The sequence below is a fragment of the Dromiciops gliroides genome, chromosome 1, assembly GCF_019393635.1.
Source record: "Dromiciops gliroides isolate mDroGli1 chromosome 1, mDroGli1.pri, whole genome shotgun sequence".
In the NCBI taxonomy this organism is placed as follows: Eukaryota; Metazoa; Chordata; class Mammalia; order Microbiotheria; family Microbiotheriidae; genus Dromiciops; species Dromiciops gliroides.
In genome coordinates, this window is record NC_057861.1 from 84,881,778 (window position 1) to 84,896,953 (window position 15,176).

A 15,176-nucleotide genomic window follows, 5' to 3' on the forward strand; every position below is an offset into this window, starting at 1 on the left:
TTCTGTCCTGAGAGCTGCCCCTGCAAGGGTGGGAAAACTCCCAACTTCCAGGCTGATCTCCTCTAGCCCAAGGAAAAATCAGACTACTCTTCCTGACACTTTCTGACAAGAGCTAGGGTAGAGAAGGCAGTGTGGTGCAAGAGAAAGATACCCCAATAGGGACATAAAGACCCAAGTCCAACAATTCCATTTGACAAACATTGATTGAGGATCGACTATTTGCAGGGCCCAAAGCATAGACATAGGAGACAAGACTTGAACCCAAACCCTTTGACTTCAGAGTCAAGGCTCTTTCCACTCTACCGCTCTTTAGAAACTTCATGTCTAGTATGGGAATGAGATGTAAATACAGAGAACTATAATACATGACAATGTAGAAGTACATTAGGAAGTGCATAAAGCACCAGCCTCAGAGTCAGGAGGACCTGAGTTCAAATCTAGCCCTAGACATTTACTAGCTGCATGACCCTGGACAAGTCACTTAATCCCTATTACCTCCCCTCACCAAAAAAAAAAATAGGAAGTACATTAGGGAGGTAAACAAAGTGCTGGGGAGAGAGATAATTACTAGAGGAAGTAACCAGGGACAGCTTCTTGAAGGGGATATTTGACCTGGGTTCAAATCCTGGCTCTGCTACTTACCACTTACCCCTTACCACTAAAATTCTCTAGCATCAAGGCACGAGAGTGGCCCTGGGTTCTCAAAGACTGCTTCTAGATTAGCACAAGTTCTAGCCAGTTCTAGAAGCTGGAAAAGTCTCAACTGTGGGCCAGTGATGATCATAGATTTATGGCTGTCAGGGACCTCAGAGACCACTGAGTCTAATCTTCCCATTTTATAGCCAAGGAAACTTAATCTGAGAGAAGGTAACTTTCCCAGGGTTCTACAATCTAAGTCAGGATTAGATCTCAGGTCACCCTGACTTCAAATCCAGTACTCTAACTAAAAGTCTGTTCTCTAGCTAAGTTTCAGGCAAACCCTTCTACATGCATAGGTGATCCCATTCTATGCTATCTTCTCCAACATCTTCTGCCCCTTCCCTCTATCTATCATCCCCAACCTCTCACTTATTTCAATCTCTTCCTGGCTCCTTCCTGCTTCCCTACAGCCTATAGACATGCCCATGTCTGACCCATCTTCAAAAAAACCCCTCACTTGGTCAATCCATTCCCTCTAGCTTTCATCCTATATCTCTCCCCTCTTTGGTGGCTAAACTCCTTTTGAAGATCATCTACAGTGGGTACCTCCACTTTCTTTCTTCTCACTCTCTTCTTAACTCCCTAAAATCTAGCTTCTTACCTTGTCATTTCACTGATACTGTTCTCTCCAGAGTTACCAATGATTTCTTAATGGCCAAATCTTTTTTGGCTTTTTTCTCAAATCTTTGACCTTCTCGACCTCTCTTCAAACTCTGATACTGCTTCAGTCACCCTCTTCTCTCTAGGTTTCTGTGACACTGCTCTCTGCTACTTCTCCTGACTGATTAGCTAACCACTCCTTTTCTATTTCCTTTGCTGGATCTTGGTCTAGGTCACACTCACTAAATGTCCTGGGCCTTCATTTCTTTTCCCTCTATATTAATTCATTTAGAGAATTCATCAGCTCCCACGTGTTCAATTACCATTATTATACAGATTCTGAGCTCCTTTTATACAAGCTCTAATGTCTCTTCTAACCTTCAGTTCCCTTTTCCAACTTCCTATTGGACAATTGGATTTCCCATAAACATCTTAAACTCAACATGTCTAAAACCAAACTCATTGAACTTCTCTGGAAACTTTCTCTTCTTCCTAACCTGTTACTGTCATCCTTCTGGTCACCCAGGCTCACGACCAAGGTGTCATCCTTGCCTTGGTACTTTCTTTCTCACCTCCCCCCTATGCAATATGTTGCCAAGTTCTGTCAATTTTACCTTCCTAAGATCGGGAGTATATGTTCCCTCCTTTCATCTGACACTGCCAGAAACCTGATGCAGACCATCACCACCACATAGCCTGGTGGGTGGTCTTCCTACCAGGTTTTTCTCCATTACTCTGCATCTTCAACTCAATGGTCAAATTGATCTTCCTAAAGCCAAGCTCTGATCACACACCCTTAATTCACTCAACTCTAAAGGCTCTCTATGAGGTCTAGTATTAGGGGTTCGATACTTGTAGCCTCTATCCCCCTCCCATTTTCCAGTCTTCTTACACACTAGACACCCAATGGCACTGACTCTCTTGCTGGTCCTTGAGCATAACTCCTCAGCTACCAGGCATCTTTATTGACCTGGCATGCTTTCCCTCTTACCCTTCCTGGCTTTCTTAAAGCCTCAGCTAAAGTCCCACCTTCTAAGAACTCTTTCTCAATCCTCCTTAATCTTAGCGCCTTACCTCTGGTGACTATCTCGAACTTGGGTGTTGATGTTGTTTGTACGTGGTCGTTTGCACGTTGTGATCCCCATTAGACTGTAAGCTCCATGAGAACAGGCACTGTTTTGTTTTTTGGTTTTCGGTATTTTTTGCGGGGTGGGAATGTGTGTGGTTTCTGTGTAACCGCAACACTGAGCACGGTGCCCGGCACATGGTAGGTGTTTAATAGATGTTTCTTCATTCCTGACTATTGGCATGCACACAGGCACGTTCGCAGACTGGCACACAACACTTGGCACCTTCCCCATGTGTCCCACCTTCTCTCCTTCTCCCCGGTCCCCCACCCAAGGGGCACACACCTTGCCTTCCCACGTACACGTGCTCGCACAAAGACCGGAGAGATGCTCCCTCCCAGCCCCCAGCCCCCAGCGCTCCCCCCAGACAGTCCCCGCTGCGGCGCCTCCCCTTCTCCCCCTAAACCCCCGCCCCGCCTCCTCGCCCCCAGCGGGAGCCGCCTTTGCCCAAAAGGGGCCGGGAGACTCAGCAAACTCCTGACGTCCCGCAGCGGCTTCGCTCCGGCTCCCAGAGTGGCCTCGGGGATAGACGGGACAGACGCACTGCCGGCCGGCGGAGGACCAAAGCACAGCGGCCGGGGAGAGGGACCGCACGGGCGCGGGGGTCTCGGCCTTCTCCTTGCAGCTCTTCCAGCGAGAGAGGGAGTGAGTGAGCGAGCATCCATCCATCCATCTCGTTAGCCCCCTAGCAGGGTTTGGCCGCGCCTGGCATGGGGAGGCAGTGGAGAAGGGGGCCGGGTGGACACTGGGGGCTCCTGCCGGGGCCAAGACGCCCGCCCGCTATCAGAAGAGGGTGGGTAGAGGGGTCTTGTACCCATCCCGGAGAGGTAAAGAGGGTAAGAACCGAGGAGCCAACCTGAAATAAGGGCGGGGCGGATTTAGAGACGAGAGAGGACGAGAGAGGAGAGCGGTAGACTGGAAGCAATTCCCAAGTGGGACAGGGTTTGTGAGATTCGGAAGGTCTGATGTTCAGAAAGTGCCTTGCCACCCTTAAAAAACTATCTGTCAACCTTTATTCGTTTTGAGAGCTAGCCTGACCTAAGTACTGGTCTTGGAGTCTGGAAGATGTTGGTTCCAGCCTCATCCCTGACACCCTCTGGCTGTGTGACCCCTGGGCAAATCACTTGACCTCCCAATGGCCCCAGACAACTCTCTAAAGCCATAAATTACAAAGAAGGTGGGACCCAACTGGGTGGAGGAAGTGCTTTCCACAGTTCCCTATAAGAAGGAAACCCTAAGTCTAGTTTTTTTAATATTCTTCTCCAATGGAAGTGTGAACCTGCAATGCAAGGACTACAAGGGAACCTTAAGAATGGTGTTACTGGAGGAAGCTTAGAACATAGAATGTACAGTGTTAGAGATGGAAAAGGTCTTCAGAGATTATATATAGACAGAATTTTAGATCCATAGCTGGAAGGGACCTCAGAGGCCATCCAGTCCTTCCCCCCCCCCCCAACAACACACAGATTTACTGTGGAGGTTGAAACCCATGGAGGTACAATGACTTGCCCAAAGTCACACCATTTCAGAGCTCTGATTCTGGAGACAGCGCTTTTTCCCGTTTCTGTCCAACCCCCTATATTCTACAAATGGGGAAACTGAGGTCTGGACTTGACTAAAGCTCATCTACCAAGTCAGCAGCAGGGGAAGGTTAGAACTCAAATCCCCTACTTCTAAACCATGGCCCTTTCCACAAATGTAAGTTGGAAACTAGTTAGAGGGGACTCCAAGTCCCAGCGAAAATCCCATCTTCTACAGGAAACCTTTCCCAAGCCCTCTTAATTCTAGTGCCTTCCTTCTGATAATTATTTCCTATTTATTTTGCACATACCTTGTTTGTATATATTTATTTGCTTGTGTCTCCCTCATTAGACAGAGATTGTCTTTTGCCTCTTTTTTGTATCCAAGGGCTTAACACAGTGCCTGGCACACAGTAGGTGTTTAATAAATGCTGATTGACTGACTGTTGAGGAAGGAGAGTTTAGACCAGGATTTTAAGTAGAAGATGTTTTTTTTTGGTTTTTTGTTTGTTTGTTTGTTTTTTAACTGAGGCAATTGGGATTAAGTGACTTGCCCAGGGTCACACAGCTAGTAAGTGTTAAGTGTCTGAGGCCAGATTTGAACTCAGGTCCTCCTGACTCCAGGGCCAGTGCTCTATCCACTGTGCCACCTAGCTGCCCCTAGAAGATGTTACATAGGTCTTTTCAGTGGCCAGAACTGGGATTTGGGAGACCCAGATTCTAGTCCTGTCCCTATCACTGACTTAGTGGCCAAACTCTTTAATTTCTCTGAGCCTCAGTTTCTTTCTCTGTAAAATGGGAATTATTCGTGACCTTTCCTCCCAGGGTTGTTGTGCCTTTCAAATGAGAAAAAGTATGGAAAAGTGCTTTCATGTAGGTAAAAAGCTATATGAGGGGAATTATTGTTTATCGGGGCAGAAGAACTTGCATAAAAGGATAGAGTTGTGAACTTGGACAAGTCATTTCAGTTGAACCTCAGTTTCCTCCTCTATAAAATGAGGGTGTTAGACTAGGTGGTCTCTAAGCTTGCTTCCCTCTAACGTTCCATGTTCTAAGGTTCCTTTAGTTCTTACATAGGGTCATAGAATCATAGACAAGCTTCTAGATATCTAGTCCAAACTCCTCATGTTACAGAAAAGGAAACTGAGATCCAGAAAATTTTAAGTGTTTTGCCCAAGGTCATAGAAGTAGAATGTGTCAGAGGTAGGATATGGTCCTAAGTCCCTTCTACCTCTTGACCATTCCCTTTTCTATATTCTGAAGTCCCTTCCAACTCCAGGAGTCTATGATTTTCTGATTATTCCCTGGATTCTCTAAGTTTCTCCATGAAAGGGAAGGTGTAGCAGCACTGGATCAGCGAAGCTGGTGGGAGATGGAAAAGGGCAACTGTCCATCAGCCAAATAGATTCATGGCTCAGAAAGTCCTCCTTCATATCAAGCAGGTTCTTCTGCTATGGAAACATTTAGACAATAACATCATAGAATGGTAAGACTAGAAGAGTCAGAAGAGGTCATCCAGTCCAACCATCTCATTTTACAGGTGAGGAAACTGAGGCCAAGAGCTGAGGTGAATTGCCTTAGGGTTACTTAGAGAGTAAAGCGTTCAAACTCAAGTTTTTTGTCCCTAAGTTAAGCAGTCTTCTCACTCTACCATGTTAGGGATACCAAAGGTGTGGGCAGAGCAGTCTCCATCTGGGATCATGGAGTCCAACCCCGCTCTAACCCTTTCCCCACCTAGGTGAAGTCAAGGGTCTGGACTGAGGGACTTGCTTAATTCCCAGGGATGGTGAAGACACATGTCCCTGAGAAAAGATTTCTCTGCCCTTTTCCTGGAGAGATAGAGAGCAAAATATGCTGGCCACTGGGGGAGGCTAACATAAATTCTAGGACATTGAAACTGGAAGGAATTTTAGAGATAATCTCGTCCAACCCCCTCATTTTACAGAAAAGAAACTGGAAGTCCAGAGAGCAGAGCAGAATTGCTTGAGGTCTTGCCTGATACTAAATAGTAGAGCAAAGACTTGAACCCAGAGCCCTCTGATTCCAATCACACTGTTCTCTTTCATTCTACTGCACTCTTTCTTGGACCATGGAGTCCCACCTTTATCTTGCCCTCCTTGCCATTTCCTAGCTAGGGAAGTTGAGGCTCAGAGGGGGAGTGGCTTGAGTGCATAGAAAGTCACTGGATCCATCCAGAGCAACCCCGGATTGGCACAGGCTCCCTTTGACCTGCTCCTTGGATAACAGCAGGAGCAGCCTCAATTGTCCAGGGCCGATTGCCAGGAACACAGTCCCTGGTTGGCCCTGTGAGAATGCAAGGGAAAGAGAGATCCCAGTCTGGTGGGGGTTGGAGACCAGGGACATGCACCCTTCCCGAGGGGCCCCTGGGCATTGATAGAAGGGAAAGAGATGAGACGGGGTGGTATCCAGCCATGAGGGGCTGAGAGCAGATTTGGTCTTCAGCCAGAGAAAGGGTGGGGAGGTGGCATCCGTCCAAGGCACGGGCCTCAGGCAAGTTTGGGGAATGGACTTGGAGGAGGAGGTCCTGTTGACAAAGACCAGCTGCAGTCTCGCTGGGGATAAAACTGGGAACGGAAGGAGCCCCAGTGAACTGAGATTCTCCAGGCATTTCCAACCCCTTTTAATGTCCAAATCCCCTGGAGTTTTACTCTGACATAGAGACAGAAGGGTGAACCAGATGACCCCCCCCACCCTCGTCAAAGGGCAATCATGATCCTAATTCCCATTTCTCTGATGCTTTAAAGTTGACAAACCACTCTTCTCTCAACAGCCCTATGAAATAGGTAGTGCAGATAGATAGAGCATTGGATTCAGCATCAGGAAGACCCAAGTTCACATCCAACCTCAGACACTTACAGACTTTGTGAATCTGGGCAAGTCATTTAACCTCTGTTTCCCTTAGTTTCCTCATTGTTTTAAAGCCCTTAGCACAGTGCCTGACGTGTTGTACACATGTTGTAAATGTTAGCCATTTTTATTAGTGAGTTTCCCATCATGGCTTTACAATATGACTTCAGGTCTACATTGGACTCATGACTCCTCAAATCCTTCCAATTCTAACTTTCTGGGACTACATGGTCTCTAACGTCTCTTGTTCTGTTCAGTTTTAGTCAATTATTTACAAAGGACCTACCTCGTGCCAGGCCCTGTGCCATCCACTGGTGATACAAAAGTATCAGCCTTATTGGCTCTAGGGCCTCTCTCCCAAATCGAACTAGCAAGTGAGGTGCAGAGTGTGGCTACCTCCCCTCTCAGGTTCTGGGGTACCCCTGAGGGGTTGGGGCATTTTTCTAATGTTCTGTGATTAAGCTCCCATCCAATGTGTTCCTCTCAACAAGCAATTAGTGCCTCAATATCATTTGTCATTGCCAATGAGTATCTCATGGTGTCAGTTGATTTAGCCTCAATGTCATCAATAAGCAATGAACATCAATTAGTTTTTACAAAGAGATATTTACTGAAAAGATATAGCAAGAACAGAAGCATAGAGACTAGGAAACTGGAAACCTAGCCTCCACTACCTTGGTTCCAGGGGAGAATGGCCTCAGATATAAAGAGGTGGCTAGCTTAGCCAATGGGGGAGCTGCCCCCTTGCTTGTAGCATCTGGTGACTGGCCCCTTTTTTTGCTCACTAATGGGTTGGGTCATGCAAGTTCTACTTTGGAATCTTGCTGGCTCCTCACCTGGCTTGGCTGTGATGGCTACAGCAGTCTCTGCCATGGATCCCCTTCCCCTTGAAGCTCACAAAGCCAATACTTCTTCACCAAAGATCATGAACAAATAAATATGAGACAGAAGAAACTGCTAGATCTTATGTTCATGGGGCATAGACATAAGATAGAGGTGGCAGCAGCCACTGAATACTAGTGCATGGTCTGAATCAGGGGAGAGTCAAGGAGAAAAGTCAAGAATCGATCAATAAGCGACCCTGGACAAGTCACTTAACCCTCATTGCCCCGCAAAAAAAAAAAAAAAAAAAAGAATCAATCAACAAGCATTTATTAAGTGCCCACTGTGTGCAAGACATTGTGCTAGGTATTGGGGATACAAAGAAAAAGATGTAACAATCCCTACTCACAAACTTATATACAAATGGGGAAGAAAGTAGCCCACCTAGAAGTATAAACAGAAGCCATTACAGCCATTGAGGCTAGAAACAGTGAGGCCTGAACTATGGCAATAGAGGGGGTGATGGGGAAATAGAAAATATTACAGAAATGGAATCAATATGACTTGGCAACTGTGGTGTATTTGTATGAGTAAGACAGAGAGAGAAGGGAGGAGGGAGAGGGGGAAAGAGAAAGAGCGAGAGAGAGAGAGAAGGAAGGGCAAGAGGAGAAAGGGAAAAAGAATGAGGAAATGAGGGAAATGGAGGGAAAGAAACAGAGAGAAGGGGAAGATGGGGGAGAAGGGGAGAGGGGGAAAAGGGATAGGGGAGAAAGACAGAGAGAAGGAAGGAAGGGGAAGGAGAAAGGAAGAAATAGAAAGGGGAGAAGGAGAGAGGAGAGAGAAAGAAAGAGTGAAGCAGAGAGGGAGAGGAGGGGAGAAAGGGAGATCAGGACAGAGAGGAGAGAGAGGGAGGGAGAGAGAGGAGGGAGGGAGAGAGGAAAGAGAGAATGAGGGAAAGAGGAGAGATGGAGGGAGGGAGACAGAGAGAAGAGGGAGAGGGGGAAAGGGAGAGAAGAGAGAAATGGAAGGAGAAGGAGGGAAGGGAGAGGGGGAGAGGAGAGAGGAAGAAGTGAGGGAGAGAGGAGGGGAGAAAGGGAGATCAAGACAGAGAGAGAAGGAGAGAGAGGGAGAGAGAGGGAGAGGAAAGAGAGAATGAGGGAAAGAGGGAAGAGAGATGGAGGGAGGGAGAGAGAAGAGGGAGATGGGGGAGAGGGAGAGTGGGGGAAGGGAGAGGGGCAGAAAGGGAGGGATGAGGGAAGTGAGAGGGGAGAGGAGAGAAGAAGAAAGAACAAGGAGGAAAGGGAGAGAGAAGAGAGGAAGAAATAGAAAGGGAGAGAGGGAAGGAGGGGAGAAAGGGAGATCAGGACAGAGAAAGAAGGAGAGAGGGAGAGAAGGGAAAGAGGAGGAAGGGAGAGAGGAAAGAGAGAATGAGGGAAAGAGGTAGAAGAGATGGAGGGAGGGAGACTAAGAGAAGAGGGAGATGGGGGAGAGGGAAAGAGGGGAAAAAAGGGAGGGAGAGGGAGGGAAGGGAGAGGGGGAAAGCAGGAGAGGAGAGAGGAAGAAAGAGAGTGGAAAAGAGAGGGAGGGAGGGGAGAAATGGAGACCAGGACAGAGAGAGAAGGAGAGAGAGGGAGAGGTAGAAGAGAGCAGGGAGAGGGGGAGTGATAGAGGAGATAGGGAGAAAGAGATAGAGGGAGGAGAAAGAGACAGAGACAGAGAGACAGGAGGGGAAAAGACGGAAAGATGGGGAAAAGGGAAAGAGAGGAAGTCAAAGGGAGAGAGACAGAGAGAAGTTTTTCAGGAGTCTATCCAAGGAGGATTTGGCCAGCTAAAGATTGTTTTCAAATGGTGCTGTTGTCAACATAAAGAGGAAAATTGGGATGAGGGGCAGGTTTGGGAGATGATAATGTCGGGATGTGGAAATGTTGGGTTTGGGATGCTGGTGGAACAACCACCAGGAGATGTGATCATGCAGTTAGAGATGTGCGGCTAACAGCCAGGGCTGGGGACAGCTCTTTCATCATTCAAAAAAACTGATCAAGTGCTTTCTGGGTCCTAGGTGGGCATTCAGAATTGAAACAGGTCACAGCCCTAGTCTTCTAAGAGCTTATAGTATAGTGGGGGTTGGGAGTGTGTTGGGGAATATGACCTAACTTTTATACATAATATTGCATGAGGAGGACATCAGAAAGGTACAGATCAGAGAGCTATGTGAGGTCCAACATTTGGTAGTCCTCTTCATAGAAGTGATCTTTGAAGCCATGGGAGCAGCTTTGGCTGAATGACCAGCCCCGGTATGATGTGTCGAGGTTGGATTAGAGGCTCAGTGGAGAGAGCGTTGGACCTGGACTAAGGAAAACTTGAGTTCAAATCCATCCCCTGCCACTCACTAGCTGCATGACCTTGGGCAAGTCACTTAACCTCTGTCTGCCTCGGTTTCCTCATCTGTAAAATCGGGATACTACTTCCTGGGATTATTGTGAGGATAAGATTAAATATAACACACGTAAAGTGCTTTGCAAACCTTAATGCACTCTATAAATATTAACTCAAACAGCAATAATAATAAGATGGTTTCTGAGGTCCCGTCCAGTGCTGAGATTTTATGATTCTGGAAGAAATTACCAAGTGACAGAGCACAAATGAAGAAGTGAGCCTAGAACAGTCTTGGGGGGATGCGCACAGTTAGGGCCAGGAGGAGTGAGATGAAATAGTAAGGAGACCAAGAAGAGGTAGGAGGAGAACCTATAGTTTTGAATGCTTGGTGCTGGAGTCATTAGGTTCTCAGAGACACTGAACAGATGAATTCTCACCACAACCCAGTGCATCTGGGAGGAGAGGTATTATTATCCTTATTTTACAAAGGAGGAAACTGAGACTAAGACTGATAAATGGGCTCCCTCAAGATTGCCTAAATCAGTTGCACACCTGACATCATAACAATTAGCTTCATGGGCTCATTCTGCTACTCCAAGCTAATCTCTACCACTTCTCTCAGGACCCAACAACGCATATGGGCAAACAGAAGTCCTGGGGTGCTCTTCGTCCTTAGAAAGTCCGACAAGACTGAAAGAGACCTCTGAGGTTTTTAGAGAGAAAAAGAAAATGTAAAACCCTAGGCTTTGTGTCTTACAGATAACCTAAGCCAACCCCTTAATTTTACAAGTCACTTTTCTGTGCCTCTTTCCTTTTATTTTTTTTCTCTCTTTGTTGAGGACCCATGATGCCATGAGTGTAGGGAACTCCTATTATAGAAATTCATTCCACTGATGAAGATTGTGGACTTGCCGATCTGTTAGTCATCAGGCATTTATTAAACACCTGTGATGTTTTGGGCACTGTCGGCAATTCTGGGTATACAAAGAAAGCAAAAAAACCCCCCAAAACAAAAAACCCAACAAACCATTCCTTGTCCTCCTAATGGGAGACAACAAGCAAATGACCACGTAGGGACAATGTAGAGTACAGGATAAATTGGAGATACTCACCAGATTAAGCACAGAGAAAGGCTTCTTAGAGAAGGTGAGACTTCAGCCGACCCTCAAGGGTAACCAAGAAAGCGTGAAGGTGGCGATGAGGAAGAACCTTCTGGACATTTGGAGGACAACAAGTGAAAATGCTTAAAATCTGCAGATGGAGTGTCTTGTTTGAGGAGGCGGGGAAGCCAGTGTGACCAGGTTCACAGAGAAAGTGGAAGGGAGGAAGATGTGAGAAGACTAGAAAAGTGGGAAAGGGGCAGGATATTATGGGTTTGGGGGGAAGTATGGCCCAGCGTCACACAGACAGTATGTGCTAATGGCAGGATTAAAACACAGGTCTTCCTAATGGCAGGGCTAGCCCCTTTGAATATTACACTGCCAGTTTCACCTTTCTTTATATCTCTAGCACTTAGCACAGTACCTGCTGACACGTAGTAGGTACTTAATAAATGCTAGTTGACTCACAGGCTGACTACTTCAGTTTCCTAAACCTCTAGAGAATAGACATAGTAATATTTGGCTCAAGGATATGATGGAAATCTCTTTGTAAGATATAAGAGGGGGCAGCTAGGTGGTGCAGTGGATAAAGCACCAGCCCTGGATTCAGGAGGACCTGAGTTCAAATCCAGCCTCAGACACTTGACACTTACTAGGTGTGTGACCCTGGGCTAGTCACTTAACACTCATTGCCTTGCAAAAAAACAAACAAACAAACAAACAGATAGAAGAGGCTAAAGAAAAGATGAGAGGGTAGAAGGGTAGTCTGGCTAAAATAGACATTGGGCAGCCTAGATAAGTGTAGGAGAAGAGGGGTTTTTAAAGTATTTTTGATGTTAAATCACCATGTGATTTTGGACTTATCACTTCTCCTCTCTGGGCCTCTGTTTCCCCATTTGTAAAATGAGAAAAGGAAAGGAAATATGGGAGAAAGTTAGACGAGGTGATCTCTAAGCCCTGTTCCAGTTCCAAAGTTCTTATTCTTTGATACCCTGATTTCCTCTTTGCCATGCAGTGTCCCTCCTCCTTCCCTTGAAATTCTCCTGGGAATTGCCTCCTCCAGGAAGTCTTTCCTGATGAACTCTGGTCCCTCCGTGCCTCTGGTGTTTGTGTATTTTGTTGCTGCCACTACTTCTCAGTGAAGTTATTGGAGTTCTTCTTAGAGGTGACCATGACCCTTTCTGCAGAGAGACAGGGAGCTTCCTGGGAAAGGGAAAAGGCCAGGATTAATTAAGGAGCTAAGTTAACGGGAATCAAAAGGCTTCCCTCTCAATGTGATCTCGGATGGCCATTGGGTCCAGGATTCTGCCTCCAGGCATGGACTTTCCGACAGTGTTGAGGGAGGACAAAGGAATCATTGGTCATCTTAGCACCAGAGAGTACAACATGGGGAGTTTGCAAAGAGGCCAATATCAGCTCAATATAAAGCTAACTTCTAATAATGAGAGGTATCCAAAAGTCTGCGTTGGGAGGTGGTGGGTGCTTCATCCCTGGAGGTCATTATGCCTTTGATTGTTCCTCTTTCTGTCCAGTCACCCAGGTTCACAGTCTTGGAATCATTCTCCAATCTTGACACTCCCCCCATACACCTCATAGGTCTACATTAACTTACAGGATCTTGCCATTCCTTCCTCTGCAACATCTCTTACATCTGTCCCCTTCTCTCCACTCCTCATCACTTTTTGCCTGGACTGTTGCAAAAGCTGTGTAATTTGCTTTTCCTATGGCAAATCTCAGCTAGGTGGTACAATAGATAGAGTGCCCAGTCTAAAGTCAGAAAGACTCATCTTCCTGAGTTCAAATCTGGCCTCAGACACTTCCTAGCTGTGTGACCCTGGGCAAGTGACTTAAATTTTTTTGCCTCATTTTCCTCCTTTGTCAAATGAGCTGTAGAAAGCAATGGCAAACCACTCCAGGATCTTTGCTAAAAAAAAACCACAAAAAAACCAAAAAACAATGTGGTCATAAAGACAACAGAAAACTGAACTCGTTTTTATGGTTGCCATATCACACTGCTGTCCCTGTTGAACTTGCAGTCTACTAAAACCCCACAGATCTTTTTCAAAAAAACTTCTGTCCAAGGGGCAGCTAGGTGGTGTAGTGGATAAAGCACCAGCCCTGGATTCAGGAGGACCTGAGTTCAAATCCGGTCTCAGACACTTGACACTTACTAACTGTGTGACCCTGGGCAAGTCACTTAACCCTCATTGCCCCGAAAGAAAGAAAGAAAGAAAGAAAGAAAGAAAGAAAGAAAGGAAGGAAGGAAGGAAGGAAGGAAGGAAGGAAGGAAGGAAGGAAGGAAGGAAGGAAGGAAGGAAGGAAGGAAAGAAAAAGAGAAAAACTATTCAGGCATGGACAAGTACCCCATCTGGTACTTGCAAAGTCAGTCTTTTGAATCCAAGTTCATCCCCATTCATCTCTATTGATTTTTATCTTATTTGATTCCACCCAGTGTTCTGACCTGTTAAGATGGATAGATGGATAGTATAGGTGAAATAAGCATTCATTAAACACCTACTATGTGCCGGGCACTGGGCCAAGCACTTTACAAATATTATCTCATTTGATCTCAGGATCCTTCTGAGTCCTAACTCTGCCATCCAATGTGTTGGCGATGCTTTCCCAGCTTCTTGTCATCTGAAAATTTGATGGTGATGTCACTTACTCCTTTATCCAAGTTACTGATAAAAGTTTTAAAACCAGAGCAGGACCAAGCACAGATCCCCAGAGTGCTTGGAAGCCCCTTCCCAGACCATTAATGTCCACTTTTTGAGTCCTGCTATTTAACTAGTCCATCTAATTGTAATCTGGCCTCCACCATCTTTTCTAAGAGATTAATGTGAGCTACTTTAATAAATCCCTTGCCAGATTCTAGATAAACTGTTGCCCAATGCATTCCTTTGATCTATTATAAGCTTATTAACCCTGTCAAAAAAGGAAATGGGTTTAGTTTTGAAATATTAGAGAGATAATGGGCAAAGGAAACAATGATTACAGAGGCAGCGTGGCTTCATCCAAAGCAAGTCATTGGATGAATGAATGGATGGATGGATGAAGGGATGAATAAATTAATAAATTAATGGATGGACGGATGGACAGATAGACGGATGGACGGATGGATGGATAATGGAATCTAGTGGTGGGATTTTAGCCCCACAGTGAGGCAGATGAGGAGGTTATTTGGGATCAGGCAGGCCTTTTGTCGATGATCCCTCCCTGGCCCTGGAGGTGGCCAGCTCTGCTCTTGAGGAAAGTGGGCAAAAGCCAGTGGAGACTTGGAGCCAGGCCAGCCTTGCTGCCCTGGGCTTTTTCCAGTCCTGTTCTATTCTGTGATAACCAGAAGATGCCTGATTTAGCATTTGGTATTTCAGTCCACATTGAAATCCCCACTGCTGAAAAACAGCCCCTTGCCCTAACTCACCGTCTGCCCTCTTAATCCCAAACACCTCAGATACTACGTGTCCCCTCCCAATGTCCCACTCCAGAACTTCCTGGAACGTCAGCTCCCACAAACTTTCCTTCAATTTACAACACTTCCTCTCTTCTTCTTCTTGTATTCCGGTACTCACTGTGTCTGGGCTCCCTCCAGATGACACTGGCCTCCCTGTCTAGCACTTTCACTTATGCCCTCTGACTCACTGGTTATAGTGAGAGAATCATCATCTTCCTCCTTTCCCATGGCTACTCCTAAACTCTCCCTCTACTACGATTACTCAGAAGCCTCTCTCTCACCCTTTGAGATTCATGCAATCAAAATCTGTCACCCAATCCACTTCCTGATAGCTGTTATCTACTGATCCCAGCATGTTCTCCCTCATTTTTCAATGAGTTCAATGCCTAGCTCACAGTCTCCCTCTTCACCTTAGAGTACTTCAACATGGATGTTGATGTTCACTCAAATATCTAACTTCTAGATCTTTAATTCTTCACCTCTTATAACCTACTTCCATTCCACTTAAGTTATATACAGGAGTGGTCCTACCTTTAATCTTGCTGTCACCCATAAGTGGAACTCTTCCATGCTTAAGAGCCCCCAAATTCTTTTTCTTTTTCAGATTGTAATC

General features: G+C 46.0%; 1 protein-coding gene across 1 annotated transcript in view; it reads left to right on the forward strand.

Moving 5' to 3' along the window:
• The first annotated feature begins 2,981 nt into the window (after window positions 1-2,981).
• The window catches only part of GPR20 (G protein-coupled receptor 20), a 33,863-nt gene continuing 21,668 nt past the window's right edge, over window positions 2,982-15,176 (forward strand). The window contains exon 1 of the mRNA XM_043977430.1: window positions 2,982-3,071. The gene's annotated coding sequence lies outside the window, so the exon portion shown is untranslated. The remainder of the gene's footprint in view (window positions 3,072-15,176) is intronic.